Source organism: Bubalus kerabau, chromosome 4, assembly GCF_029407905.1.
Source record: "Bubalus kerabau isolate K-KA32 ecotype Philippines breed swamp buffalo chromosome 4, PCC_UOA_SB_1v2, whole genome shotgun sequence".
Classification (NCBI taxonomy): Eukaryota; Metazoa; Chordata; class Mammalia; order Artiodactyla; family Bovidae; genus Bubalus; species Bubalus kerabau.
The window spans coordinates 18,002,808-18,017,116 of NC_073627.1; positions in this window are offsets into that span (position 1 = coordinate 18,002,808).

Here is a 14,309-nt window from a genome sequence, read left to right on the forward strand (position 1 = left end):
TGCGAAGAGCTGACTCATTTGAAAAGACCCTGATGCTGGGGAAGATTGAAGGCAGGAGGAGAAGGGGATGACAGAGGATGAGATGGTTGGATGGCATCACTGGCTCAATAGACATGAGTCTGAGTGAACTCCGGGAGTTGGTGATGGACAGGGAGGCCTGGTGTGCTGCGGTTCATGGGGTCACAAAGAGTCAGACACGACTGAGCTACTGAACTGACTGACTGATAAACATCCCAAATGTCTTATCACCAATTAAATTTTAAATAAATGATGATATAATTCAAACAATGAAGTGGTGTAAACTAGAATTAGACACAAAAATATAGATGAATCTTACAAACAAAAAGGAAGAAACGTTACAATGCATATCACTCCTTGGTAACCACCACAGTAGTGATTCTTTGGGGCCAGAATGATAAATGAAGGCTAAAACTAACAGGCAGAAGTTTGATGAAAAACAGGCTATGTGCATAGTCTCAAAGTCCCTGCCCACTAGACATAATACTTTTCCCTCACAATTAACAACTTTAGAGTGGAGAATCTTGGCAGATGTCACCTTAACCATGTGATCAAAATTAGAGTCAGTTGGACTTCATTGGCAGTTCTGTGGTTAAGACCATGTGCTTTCACTGCAGTGGAAGTAGGTTCAATTCCTGGTGGGGAAACTAAGATTCCTCAAGCTACACAGTGTAGCCAAAAAAAAAAAATCAGTGATGGGACGTGTAGATACGATGTGCTTCCTGACAGCATCATTTCTGGATATGACATTCCTGCCAAAAATGCATTACCTGAATGCAATTATAAGGAAATACCAGACAAACTCATTCTAAGGGACATTGTACATAGTAATAACATGTAATCTTCAAAAGTGTCAAGGTTATGAAAGATAAAGACAGACTAAAGAATTCTTCTAGATTAATGGAGACTAAATTGATAAGGAAAGGCAATGTGTGATGCTGGATTGGATCCTGGTCCAGAAGGTTTTTTTGTTTTTGCTTTTTTTTTTTTTTTCAATATTATTTTCCTGTAAAGCACATTCGTGAGACGATGGCAAAATTTGAATAAGGTCAATGGATTAAAAACGCTGTCAGTATTAATTTCTTGGTTTTGGTAAAAATAACTTTCCTATGATAGAAGAGAATAGGCTTTTTTATAGGAAAAACAAGTATTTAGGTGTAAAGGGACATTATATCTGCAATTTGTTCCAGAACAGTTCTGAAAAAAAAATTTCTTATGTGTGTGGAGAGAAAGAAAATTATAGCACATATCTTTATAAAGTTAGTATGTTTTAATAATTCATCAATTTTATAAAGTGAATATGTTTATAATATATTATTACTAATTTAAATGTTATTAGTCAATTATATTTCATTTTTAAAATATTTTGGTGAATTGATAATTAGGGTAATCAGGTTAGTCAGCTTACAGTTCATCTAGAGAGTTAACCTAGAGCCGAATGTGAGAGAGAATAAAAGTCATGGTTACCTAGGAGACCAAAGTAAAAGACAACTGCAATGTCAGAGGTATCCGTTATCTTTACAAGGTGGGGTAGCATCACTGACTCAATGGACATGAATTTGAGCAAATTCTGGGAGATGGTGAAGGACAGGGTAACCTGGCATGCTGCCATCCATGGAGTTGCAAAGAGTTGGACGCGACTGAGCAACTGAACAACAATAGCAGAAAGCAAAGCTGGGTCAAGCTCAGCTGAGATAAACCCCACCTTGTTACATTGCCTTGTTCAGCTCCTAGAAAACTACATCTTCTTGCAAATTCCACCAAGTCTCTTAGATTAGTCCTGCTCTCAGTCACTCAGTCGTGTCTGACCCCACGACCCCATGGACTGCAGCACACCAGGCTTCACTGTGCATTACCAACTCCCAGAGCTTGCTCAGACTCATGTCCATCAAGTCGGTGATGCCATCAACCATCTCATTCTCTGTCGTTCCTTCTGCTCCTGCCTTCAATGTTTCCCAGAATCAGGGTCTTTTCCAATGAGTCAGCTCTTCACATCAAGTGGCCAAAGTATTGGAGCTTCAGCATCAGTCCTTCCAATGGTTATTCAGGACTGATTTTCTTTAGGATTGACTGCTTTCATCTCCTTGCAGTCCAAGGGACTCTCAAGAGTGTTCTCCAGCATGATAGTTAGAAAGTATCAATTCTTTGGTGCTCAGCTTTCTTTCGGAGAAGGCAATGGCAACCCACTCCAGTACTCTTGCCTGGAAAATCCTATGGATGGATGAGCCTGCTAGGCTGCAGTCTATGGGGTCACTAAGAATCAGACACGACTGAGCGACTTCACCTTCACTTTTCACTTTCATGCATTGGAGAAGGAAATGGCAACCCACTCCAGTGATCTTGCCTGGAGAATCCCAGGGACAGGGGAGCCTGGTGGGCTGCCGTCTATGGGGTCGCACAGAGCCGGACACGACTGAAGCGACTTAGCAGCAGCAGCAACAGCAGCAGCTTTCTTTATGGTCCAGCTCTCACATCTGTACACGACTACTGGGAAAACCATAGTCATGTTTGACTATATGGACCTTTGTTAAGCACACGAAAAAGAACATGATAGTTCCTTGGGGGTCTGGTGATTAAGGCTCTGAGTTTCCAACGCAGCGGGGCACAGGTTCAATTCCTGGTCAGGAAACTAAGATTCCACATGCCATGTGGCAATAGCCAAAAAAAATTATTTTTTATTTTTAATAAAAATAAAGAAGAATAAGACAGAAGTTGTCCTTGCTTTAGAAGACACTATTTATTAGAGTATGAGGTTCATGTAGTCAGAGACACTACTGAGGGAAGCTAGAATTCTCACGGCTTCCCCTGCTGTTCTACTCCATGTATTTTTAAAAAGTTTTTTTTTACTAAAAAAAAATTAAGAACAAGACAGACATTGTCTTTTCTTTAGGGGACACTATTTATTAGATTATGATGTTTGTGTGGATGGAGACAATACTGGAGGGAGCTAGAATTCTCATAGCTTCCCCTGCTGTTCTACTCCATCTTCATGTATAATCTCTTCCTTTTGAAGTTCATGCCATCCATCCAGGAGACCCTGTTCTCCACCTCAACTCATCATTCAGCAGCCTTCCAGCCATTCCTCCATGTTAACTTATGGTTTGGACACATAGACTTGTATCTTTCTTTCCATCAGCCCAGCTAGCTGTAAGCACATATGCCTCTTCTTCCCTCCCTTTTTTCCAACTTGAATCACCTTCGAATCTTATGGTTTGGACACATAGACTTGTATCTTTCTTTCCATCAGCCCAGCTAGCTTAAGCACATATGCCTCTTCTTCCCTCCCTTTTTTCCAACTTGAATCACCTTCGAGCAGCCTCCACCTACGACAGAGAAAGGGAGCTTCCCCAGCTGTGGACCTGCTTCATCTCTCAAAGTCCCACTCTAGGATTCAGTTCTCTGATTTGGAACCTTAACCCCTTCCAGCTTTCTTCCATTTCCTCAGTTCTTCCATGTCTAGAGGCAAAATCCCATTAATTTTTTTTAAAACCCATCTTGAGTTTGCTTCCTTCCTAACTAATCTTGGATATTGGCTTTAAGATCATTTAATCTGTGTGGAGTTGTGGAGTGGTGTCACAAACTAGAAGACCTCAAAAAATCAAGTGATACAGACCCAGTGTCTTAATCTGCTTAGGCTGCCATGTCAAATATCATAGGCTGGGTGGCTTACACAACAGAAGCTTATTTGTTCTTATTTAATACCTAGCACCTAGGTATTAAAAATGTTACAGGGTAATTTCCTGGGGTCCAGTGGTTAAGAATCTGCCTGCTAATGCAGCAGACACAGATTCGATCCCTGATCCAGAAAGATCCCACTCTCAGTTCTGGAGGCTGGAAAATCCAAGATCAAGATTCTGATATGTTTTGTTTCTGGTGAGGACTCTCTCCCTGGCTTGCAGATTGCACCTTCCTGCTATGTCCTCACAAGGCATGGGAAGGGAAATGAAGAGAAAGAGAGGGAGAGACAGAGAGTGTGCCCTCTGGTGTTTCTTCTTATAAGGACTCTAAACCTATGGGATCAGGGACATACCTTTATGACTGCATTTAACCTTAATTATTTCCAAAGAGACTCTGTTTCCAAATGCAGTCACCATGGGGGTTGGGGCTTCACCATGAATCTTGGAGAGATGCAATTCAACCCATAGCACCTAGGTATTAAAAATGTTCCAGGGTAATTTCCTGGGGTCCAGTGGTTAAGAATTTGCCTGCTAATGCAGCAGACACAGATTTGATCCCTGATCCAGAAAGATCCCACCTGCCTCGGGGCAACCACTGAGCCTGCATCTTGAGCCCTCACTTTAGCAGCTACTAAAGCCCGCACTTCTAGAGCTGGTGCTCTGCAGCAAGAGAAGTCCCCACAACAAGACGCCTGTACACCACCACTAGAGAAAGACAGTAGCAGCACTCAGCACAGCCAAAAATAAAGACATAAATAAAATGTTAAAAATATATTTTTTTAAATGTTTCAGGGGGTGGTGGGGACTGTGACAAACTAGAGAAGTATCAGCCTGGTCTATAGTTGTCACTCAAACCTGGAAGATGTTGCCAAATAGCAGAGGCCTTATAATAACTGGGCCATGGAATGCTTTGACTATCTCACTAGGCCTCTGAACCTCTTCTTAAACTAACATTTTAGATGCGTAAAATATTTTAGAATAAATACATGAAACAAAATCTGAATAGAAGAACATTGTCAACTCAATAAGGAGCAGCTAATGAAAACTCACAGCTAACAGCATACTTCGTGGTGAAAGACTAAACATTTTTCTTCTAAATCCAGGTACAAAACAAAGCTGCCCACTCTTACCACTTCTATTCTATATTGTACTGGAATTCCCAGTCAGGGCAATTGACCTGAAAGAGAATGAAAAGGCATCCAATTTGGAAAGAAGGAGGTAAAATTATCTTTATTTGCAGATGACATGGAGGAAATCCTAGAACTGCTAGAACTAATAAACGAGTTTAGCCAGGTGGTAGGATATCAGATCCGTATACAAAAATCAATTCTGTTTTTATGCACTAGCAATGAAAACCTGGAAATGAAATTAAGAAAATTTCATTTATGGTAGCAGCAAACAACAGCAACGAACCTGAGGAAGTAAATTTAACCAAAGAAGTGTTAGATTTATTCACTGAAAACTACAAAATATCAGCAAAGATGGCAGTAGCAAACTTTAACACTTTGATCCTCCACAAAAGCAGTGAACACTGGCAGAAACTTTCAGATTCAACCTCATTGGAACTCTGAAAACTAAAAATTTACAGTAATCAAGGGAGTGAGTAATCAAGAAAACAACAGAGGGATCTTGGTAAAAGAGTTTTGTGGTGTTTCAACTTACTCTAGTCCTGTCTTTCTCTCTCCAGCTCAGCATTAGTCTGGAAAACAACAGCTTGCATTCCCAATATAGGTTCCTAGTACCAAAGGGAGGAAAATGAAACTTCCCAAAGAACTGTGGTATGGGACTGCCCTGGTGGTCCAGTGGTTAAGACTCCATACTCCCAATGCAGGAGGCCCAGGTTTGATCCCTGGTCAGGGAACTAGATCCCACAGGCCACAGTAAGGACCTGGAACAACCAAACAATTATATAATTTTTTTTTAAAGTCCAATTAAAAAAAAGACTCCACACTTCCATTACAGGGGGTGTGGGTTCTATCCCTGGTCAGGGAACTAACAACCTATGTGCTGAGTTGTAAGGTCAAAAAAATAGATAAATAGAAAATTGGTGTTTAAAAATTATATTTAAATATATATGTGTATATATATATAAACTGTGGTTGTTTGTTTTTTAATTTTTATTGTAGTAGAGTCGATTTACAGTGTTGTGTTACTTTCTACTGTACAGCAAAGTGAATCAGTTATATTTATACATATAGCCACTTTTTTTTAAGATTTTTCCCATATAGGTCATTATAGGGTATTGAATAGAGTTCCCTGTGCTATGTAATAGGTCTTTATTAGTTACCTATTTTATATATATCTGGTCCCATCACTTCATGGGAAATAGATGGGGAAACAGTGGAAACAGTGTCAGACTTTATTTTGGGGGGCTCCAAAATCACTGCAGATGGTGACTGCAGCCATGAAATTAAAAGATGCTTACTCCTTGAGGGGAAAGTTATGACCAACCTAGATAGCATATTCAAAAGCAGAGACATTACTTGGCCAACAAAGGTTCATCTAGTCAAGGCTATGGTTTTTCCAGTGGTCGTGTATGGATGTGAGAGTTGGACTGTGAAGAAGGCTGAGTGCCGAAGAATTGATGCTTTTGAACTGTGGTGTTGGAGAAGACTCTTGAGAGTCCCTTGGACTGCAAGGAGATCCAACCAGTCCATTCTGAAGGAGATCAGCCCTGGGATTTCTTTGGAAGGAATGATGCTAAAGCTGAAACTCCAGTACTTTGGCCACCTCATGCGAAGGGTTGACTCATTGGAAAACACTCTGATGCTGGGAGGGATTGAGGGCAAGAGGAGAAGGGGATGACAGAGCATGAGATGGCTGGATGGCATCACTGACTCGATGGACGTGAGTCTGAGTGAACTCCGGGAGTTGGTGATGGACGGGGAGGCCTGGCGTGCTGTGATTCATGGGGTCGCAAAGAGTCGGACACAACTGAGTGACTGATCTGATCTGATCTGATCTGAGTGTGTATATGTTAATCCCAATCTCGCAATTTATCCCTCCCTCCTTCACCCCACCCCCTGCCCCGGTAACCATAAGATTATTTCCTACATCTGTAGCTCTTGTTTGGTTGTCTGTTTTGATTGCCCAATGACTCGCTGAAGGACTAGCTCAAAGGGCTTGCTTTTATTTCTCTAACTCAGAACTCTCCCAAAGTGGAAGCAGCTATCCAGGAGATGTTAGCTAAAAACATTTAAAGACAAATGGATTAGCTTCTGCCACCCAGGTCAAATGACAACCCAGGACAAATAAGACATTATTTTATTTTAGGTCCTTGTGATTTCTCAGGAGGTTTCTGCAGCAGCCTCTGAACTGTTCTCCTGGGATTCCAGCCTTGCGTCTCTGAACAATTTTTCATATGGCATCCAGAGTGATTTTTGTAAAAATGGAAATGTGACTGTATATCTTGCAAGCTTAAACTCCTCAAAAGCTCTCCATGTGGGTTCCTGCACAAGGAAGACATGCAAATTTGCAAAAGGTTCCATATTTTTGAAAAAGAATGTAAATATATATATATTTTTATATATCTTCATTTTAATATATGTATTATATATAAATGATAAATATATATGTAAATATATATGGGGTTTCCCAGGTGGCTCAGTGGTAAAGAATACTCCTGCCAATGCAGTAGACACAGGAGACGCAGTTTTGATCTGTGGGTCAGGAAGATCCCCTGGAGGAGGAAATGGCAACCCACTCCAGTATTCTTGCCTGGAAAATCCCACGGACAGAGGAGCCTGGTGGGCTGCAGTACATGGGGTTGCCAAGAGTTGGACATGACTGAGAACACACACACAAACACATATGTGCGACTGAATCACTTTGCTGTACAGCAGAAATCAACACAACATTGTAAATCAACTATATTTCAATAAAATAAATTTTTTAAAAAAGCTCTCCATGCATCCAAGGGTGAAGTCTACACCTCTCAGTATAATGTTCAAGGCTATCTGGTTATCTGCAGGTTGATCATGTCTTCTCCAGATCAGTGGTTCTCAGAATGTGGCCTTCAGACTGACCACACTGGTCACTCCTATCCACTAAATCAGAATCTCCGGGGATGGAGCCCAGGAGGCTGTTTTAAAAAGAGCTGATTCAACGGACATGGAAGTTTGAGACCACCATTCCAGATTAATTAATGTCTTTGGACTTTCTTTCTTGGACCCCATGCTTCAGCCATACTGAACTATCAATTTCTAGAAAGTGGTTGCTGTCTCTCATCTTGTGGGCTTTGCTCCCCCTGCGCTTCCCCCCTTCCCCCACCTCCCCCAGATGCTTTCCTCTGTCTCAGCCTTTATTCCATAGTAAGGCTTTGTCTGTTTTTGTCTGTCTTCCCCACTGCCATGTAAACTTCGAAGGCAAAGTGAACGTGAAGTCGCTCAGTCGTGTCTAACTCTTTGTGACCCCATGGACTGTAGCCTACCAGGGTCATCTGTCCATGGGATTTTCCAGGCAAGAATACTGCAGTGGGTTGCCATTTCCTTCTCCAGGGGATCTTCCCAACCCAGGGATCGAACCTGGGTCTCCTGCATTGCGGGCAGACACTTTACCATATGAGCCACCAGGAAAGCCCCAAGGCACCACCTTAATCATCATCGCATCTTTAGGGTCTTGCCAGGTGCTCAATAACTCTTTTCTTAATGGCTTGAGTTTGAGAGAGACAGAAACCTAATTGCTAAAAGCAGGGAGCATTCAGCTATTGGGATTCATGAGGGAGAACCAATGTCCTGTGCTATTACTTAAGAGTAAATAGAGTTAACGTATACCTACTGCATTTTATGCCAGCCCTCCTGAATGTCACTGCCCAGTGATCTCTTAAGTAAGTTGATGACAGTGGGAAGGAAAGGAAGTGATAAACAGTGATATTGTGAAGAAAATCAATACCAATGAATGGATATGAGAGCAGTGCTTACAACTCAGGATCTCATCTCTTCTCATATTTTAATCCAGAAGGCCAGAGTCCTAAGGACTGAACAATAACAACGATAGCATCAGTCCAGCTTTATTGAGCATCTACTCTGTGCAAGACATTACCTGGGTTAATGTTCACAACAACCCTAGGAGGTAGGTATTATTATTGAGAAAACTGAGAAACAGAGTCATTAAATATTTGCTTAAGATCTTATACACTAAAACCACTGTTATTGGTACTTACTGTTCGTGAGTTACATGGCCCCAAATTATATCCCCACCCCTAATCTTCACGGGCTGACTGTGCACATGAGACCTATACGTGCAGGTAAACAAGTCACCCAAACTCAAGGGACAGGTCTTTTGGAAAATGGTTTGGGTGTATCATCTTTGACTAGAACACACAAGTTGTTATTATAAGATCTCACCGCAATTGTTGGGGCAATAAGTAAAAATGGGGGAGGGGAGACTTCCCTGGCAGCCCTGTGGTTGAGACTCTGAGCTTCCATTGCAGCGGGCAGGGGTTCGATCCCTGGTTGTGGAACTAAGTTCCCACATGCTATAGCCAAAACAAACAAACAAAATCTGGGGGACAGAATTTGCTTGCCTTCCTAACATGTGCACCCATGGTCACAGGAACTTCCATTACACTTCCATTACATGTCATCACAGTGTGTTGTAATTACGTGATGTAAATGGAATTCGGCTTTCCTGTTCACGGCTGCCATTCCCGTATAGCACCTGCCTCGTGGTTATTGTTGTTCATCACTAAGTCATGTCCGACTCTTTGCGACCCCATGAACTGCAGCATGCTGGGCTTCTTGGTCCTTCACTATCTCCCGGAGTTTGCTCAAATTCATGTCCATTGAGTCGATGATGCCATCCAACCATCTCATCCTCTGTTGCCCCCTTCTCCTCCTGTTTTCTATCACCAACCAAGCCCATCTGGGACTAACACAAGCTCCTTAACCTCATCTGGTCTGTCTAATCACCAAGATTGTCTCTAGTTTCTCTGTAAAGTACCACACAGGGGTCTATGAATGGAAACAAGTGCAAGTTTCCTTTAGCTACAGTAGTTACTGTCATTTCTTTGGAATGGTCACATCAGACACCTGTGCATCTGATTGAGAAAAAAGAACTTAAAACTGATCTTACCCCTTTTAAATGTTAAAGAAATATCCTTGGCCAACAATTATTTAATTAGGCTTCTGTGCCTGGCAGTGCATTGTGTAAGAAAATGTAGAAGATGTTTAAAATATTTAATTTCAAAAAAATAAAATATTTAATTTCTTTTTTTGATAAAAGAAACTTTGACATGGTTCAAAAGTTTGAAGAGAGAAAAATTCCCCTCTCACCTCATCTTCCAGTTGCTTGTTTCTCCTCCCTGAAAACAACCAGTATTACTTAAGAGGTCACAACTTCTCCCAGAAACATGTTTTAAGTGTATGCAAATACATATGTGACTTCCTATGTGGCTCAGATGGTAAAGAGTTTGCCTGCAATGCAGGAGACCTGGGTTCGGTCCCTGGATCGGGAATATACCCTGGAGAAGGAAATGGCAACCCACTCTAGTATTCTTGCCTGGAGAACTCCATGGACAAAGGAGCCTGGTGGGCTACAGTCCATGGGGTTGCAAAGAGTTGGACATGACTCAGTGACTTCATTTTCACTTTTCAAGTACATACGTAAGACATTTTTTCTTTCCTTCCTTAAATAAATGAAAGCATGTCAGAGACATTGTTTGACATATTATCTGTTTTGTTTTTTCACTTACTATATTCTGGCGATCACTGTCATATATTTATGTACGTGTAGTATATGAACGGAGAAGGCAATGGCAACCCACTCCAGTACTCTTGCCTGGAAAGTCCCATGAACGGAGGAGCCTGGTGGGCTGCAGTCCATGGGGTCGCGAAGAGTTGGACACGACTGAGCGACTTCATTTTCCCTTTTCACTTTCATGCATTGGAGAAGGAAATGGCAACCCACTCCAGTGTTCTTGCCGGGAGAATTCCAGGGACAGGGGAGCCTGGTGGGCTGCCGTCTATGGGGTCGCACAGAGTCGGATGCGACTGAAGCGACTTATCAACAGCAGCAGCAGTATATGAAAGTGGAGAAGGCAATGGCACCCCACTCGAGTACTCTTGCCTGGAAAATCCCATGGACAGAGGAGCCGGGTAGGCTGCAGTCCATGGGGTCGCTAAGAGTTGGACACGACTGAGCGACTTCCCTTTCACTTTTCACTTTCATGCATTGGAGAAGGAAATGGCAACCCACTCAGTCTTCTTGCCTAGAGAATCCCAGGGACGGGGGAGCCTGGTGGGCTGCCATCTATGGGGTCGCTCAGAGTCAGACGCGAGTGAAGTGACTTAGCAGCAGCAGCAGCAGTAGTATATGAAAGACTTCCTCTTTGTTCTTTAATGTCTGGATACTCTTCTATTGTCTATTTGATAATAGCAACACAGCACTAATGATAATATTAAATATATAGCGTTAGTGGCTCAGTCGTGTCTGACTCTTTGTGACCCCATGGACTGTAGCCCGCTAGGCTCCTATGTGCATGGAATTCTCTAAGCAGGAATACCAGAGTAGGTAGCCATTCCCTTCTCCAGGGGATCTTCCCGACCTAGGGATCAAACCCAGGCCTCCTGTATTGCAGGCAAATTATTTACCATCTGAGCCACCATGGAAGTCCAGAAATATAAAGGAGCTAAACTCTAGGAGTTTTATTTATATTAGCACATTTAATCCTCTCAAGAATAGTATGAGCTAGGTATGATTATTCTTCCCACTTTGCAGAGATGAAAAACTGAGGCACTAAGTGTTTAAATAACTTGCCCAATGTCACAAAATTCATAAATGATGATGAAGACAAGCTATCTAATTTTGAGAGGCCTGGTGCAAAATGAAAATGTGAGTCCCTTATTCAGAAAGCAGGGGAGAAAGTACCATTAAAGTTACTAAAAGATAAAGTAGACCTTTCATGGTCTCTGCCCTGACTTGCCATGCTGCTTTTTATTTGCTGTTCAATGTCATCTAAGTACAGAAAACTTAAAAATTTAAATTGTTATTATGAAATTTACCATCTTACATTGTGCAATGCCAGTTTTAAAGAGCATTTAACATGGATGTTGAATCACCAAAATTATACAATTTGTATTCTGTAGCTTGTACTTGCACACTGCATTTTGTTCTTATCAGAACAATGGGAAACTGGATAAATGAACTCAGATGTTTTGATCTCACTTCTTGATACATGCACCTTCTACCAACACTTAACTTTCAGCTTCCTGATAGGCAAAGAAGGAGCAAAAGGAAAAGGAACTCTGGGTTGCCTTGTCTGTCACTTCCTTCTATGTCATCACTTTTAGCGTAAGTGATTGGCTAATATGGAGAAGTAACACAAGTAAGAAATGATATGATGTGGTTCTTTGATCTTCCATGTTTTCTTAGGAAACCACTGTTGGGGCTTCCTGGTGGTCCAGTTTCATTGCAGAGGGTGCAGGTTTGATCCCTAGTTGGGGAACTAAGATTCCACATGTGTGGCCAAAAAAAAAGCTTATAAAAGAAAACCACTATCTGCTTTCTGGCTTCAGAGCAAGTTCTAGGTCAAATGGAAAGCATGGCCTCTCGAGGTTTATTCAGTCACCTCTCAAGGCTTATTCAGTCATACCTGTAACACACTTATCTTGTATACCTTGTACGCATTGGTCGAATGTCCCACATATCACGAGCTCTCCAGAATTCTATGCTCATGGGACATCACAGATGCTATTTGTGAGTGAGGTGACAAGGAATTGTGACACCCAACTGCTCTGAGCTCCTCTGCTTATGCATTGGCTTCATTGCCGCATCAGACTTCACCTACAAAACTCAAGTTCAGAAGTGAAATTGTTCAGAATTTCAAGAGGCAACAGCAAAGCATGGGGCCCTTTTGAGTGTGGGGCCCTGTGTGATTGCACAGGTCATATGCTCGTGAAGATAGCCCTGGTGACGAAGCAGATGCCAATCATAATTTATTCAACCACTGCTATAATGATGTACATTTAAGTTTTATTCCCCTCATCTTTCTATTACAGTGTTTCAAAAACAGACCAATAACCATGTATATGCAGATTATCTAAAAATGTGTAAGTAGGGAAATGTTTGTTATACTTTTTTCATTTTGTTTAATGTGCTCTGACATAATCTTAATTATCTCATTGAGATGCAAGCCTTCTTTCTCATGAGTAATTCCACAGTAATAATAAACAGCCCCTGGGTCTTCCCTGGTGGTCTAGTGGTTAAGAACCCTCCATGCAAGGCAGGGGACGTGAGTTTGATCACTGGCCAGGGAACTAAGATCCCATGTGCCACAGAGCAACTAGAGAGCCCACATGCTGCAACTGCTGAGCCTGCGCCCCACAGTTAGAGAGTCTGTGCGTGGCAATGAAAGATCCAAATGCAGTCCAAAAATAAATAAATAAATAAATATTAAAAAATAATAAACAGCCTATGTTCCCAGACTTTTCAGAGAATGGAGAAGATAAATTCTAGAGCATGAAACAGTGCCTGCCACATACATAGTAGGTGCTCAATAAATATTTGAGGAATGAATGAATTCCTAGGGATGGAATTGCTAAATTAAAGATTGTTTGCATTTATAATTTTGATAGCTATTACCTAATTGCCCTCCATATATATTGGAACAACTTATATTTTCTCCAGTGGTACAAAAAATGTATTTCTCCTCTCCATTGCTAACACAATGTGTTAGCGTTATCATCATGATCTGTGTATCTCAGTGGAATTTTTTTGTTTTGTTTTTTCAGCCATGCCATGTGGCTTGTGGGATCTTAGTTCCCCAACCAAGGACTGAACCTGGGCCCCTGCAGTGAAAGCTTGGAGTCCTAACTATTGGACTGCCAGAGATTACCTCAGTGGAATTTTTATGTCTTTTCATAAAATTGAGCATCTTTTCATTTATTTAAGAGCCATTTTTATTTTCCTTTTTGTGGAATTTCTGTCATATTCTTTATCCATTTTTTTTCTATCAAGATTAAAAAAAAATTTTTTTTAACTGAAGGATAATTGCTTTACAGAACTGTGTTGGTTTCTGCCAAACATCAACATGAATCAGCCATAGGTATACATATAGCCCCTCCCTCTTGACATTTCTTTTGTGAAATATAACATGCAGTCAGAAAAAAACCAAAAAATATATAAGTTTGGGAGTACAGTTAAATAAATAATTACAGAGCAAATACTCGTGTACCCATCACCTGATCAAAAGGAACACTGCCAGCCCCGAAAAACAACCCCCTACTCCCAGACAAAATTCCTTCTGCCCCTTACTTGCTCCCTTGACTTTTGTGTTCATTTCCTTTTTCTTTATTTTACCTCCTATCTATGTATTCCTAAAGAATATAGTTTAGTTTTGCCTGCTTTTAAACTCTATATAAATGGAATAATACTATATATATATATAGCATCTAGCTTTTTTGTGTGTTCAATGTTACCTTTGTAAAAAATTATTCATGTTGTTGAATATAACCATAATTCATTAGTTTTCATTGTACAAATATATTGCAATTTAGTCATTTTATGCTTGGTAGACATTTGGGATGTTTCTTTTCTCTCGGTCACTGAGGAACAATACTGCTATGAATATTCTTGTACAGTCATCCTGACCCTTAAAATTCTGTATTTCCTAAATAT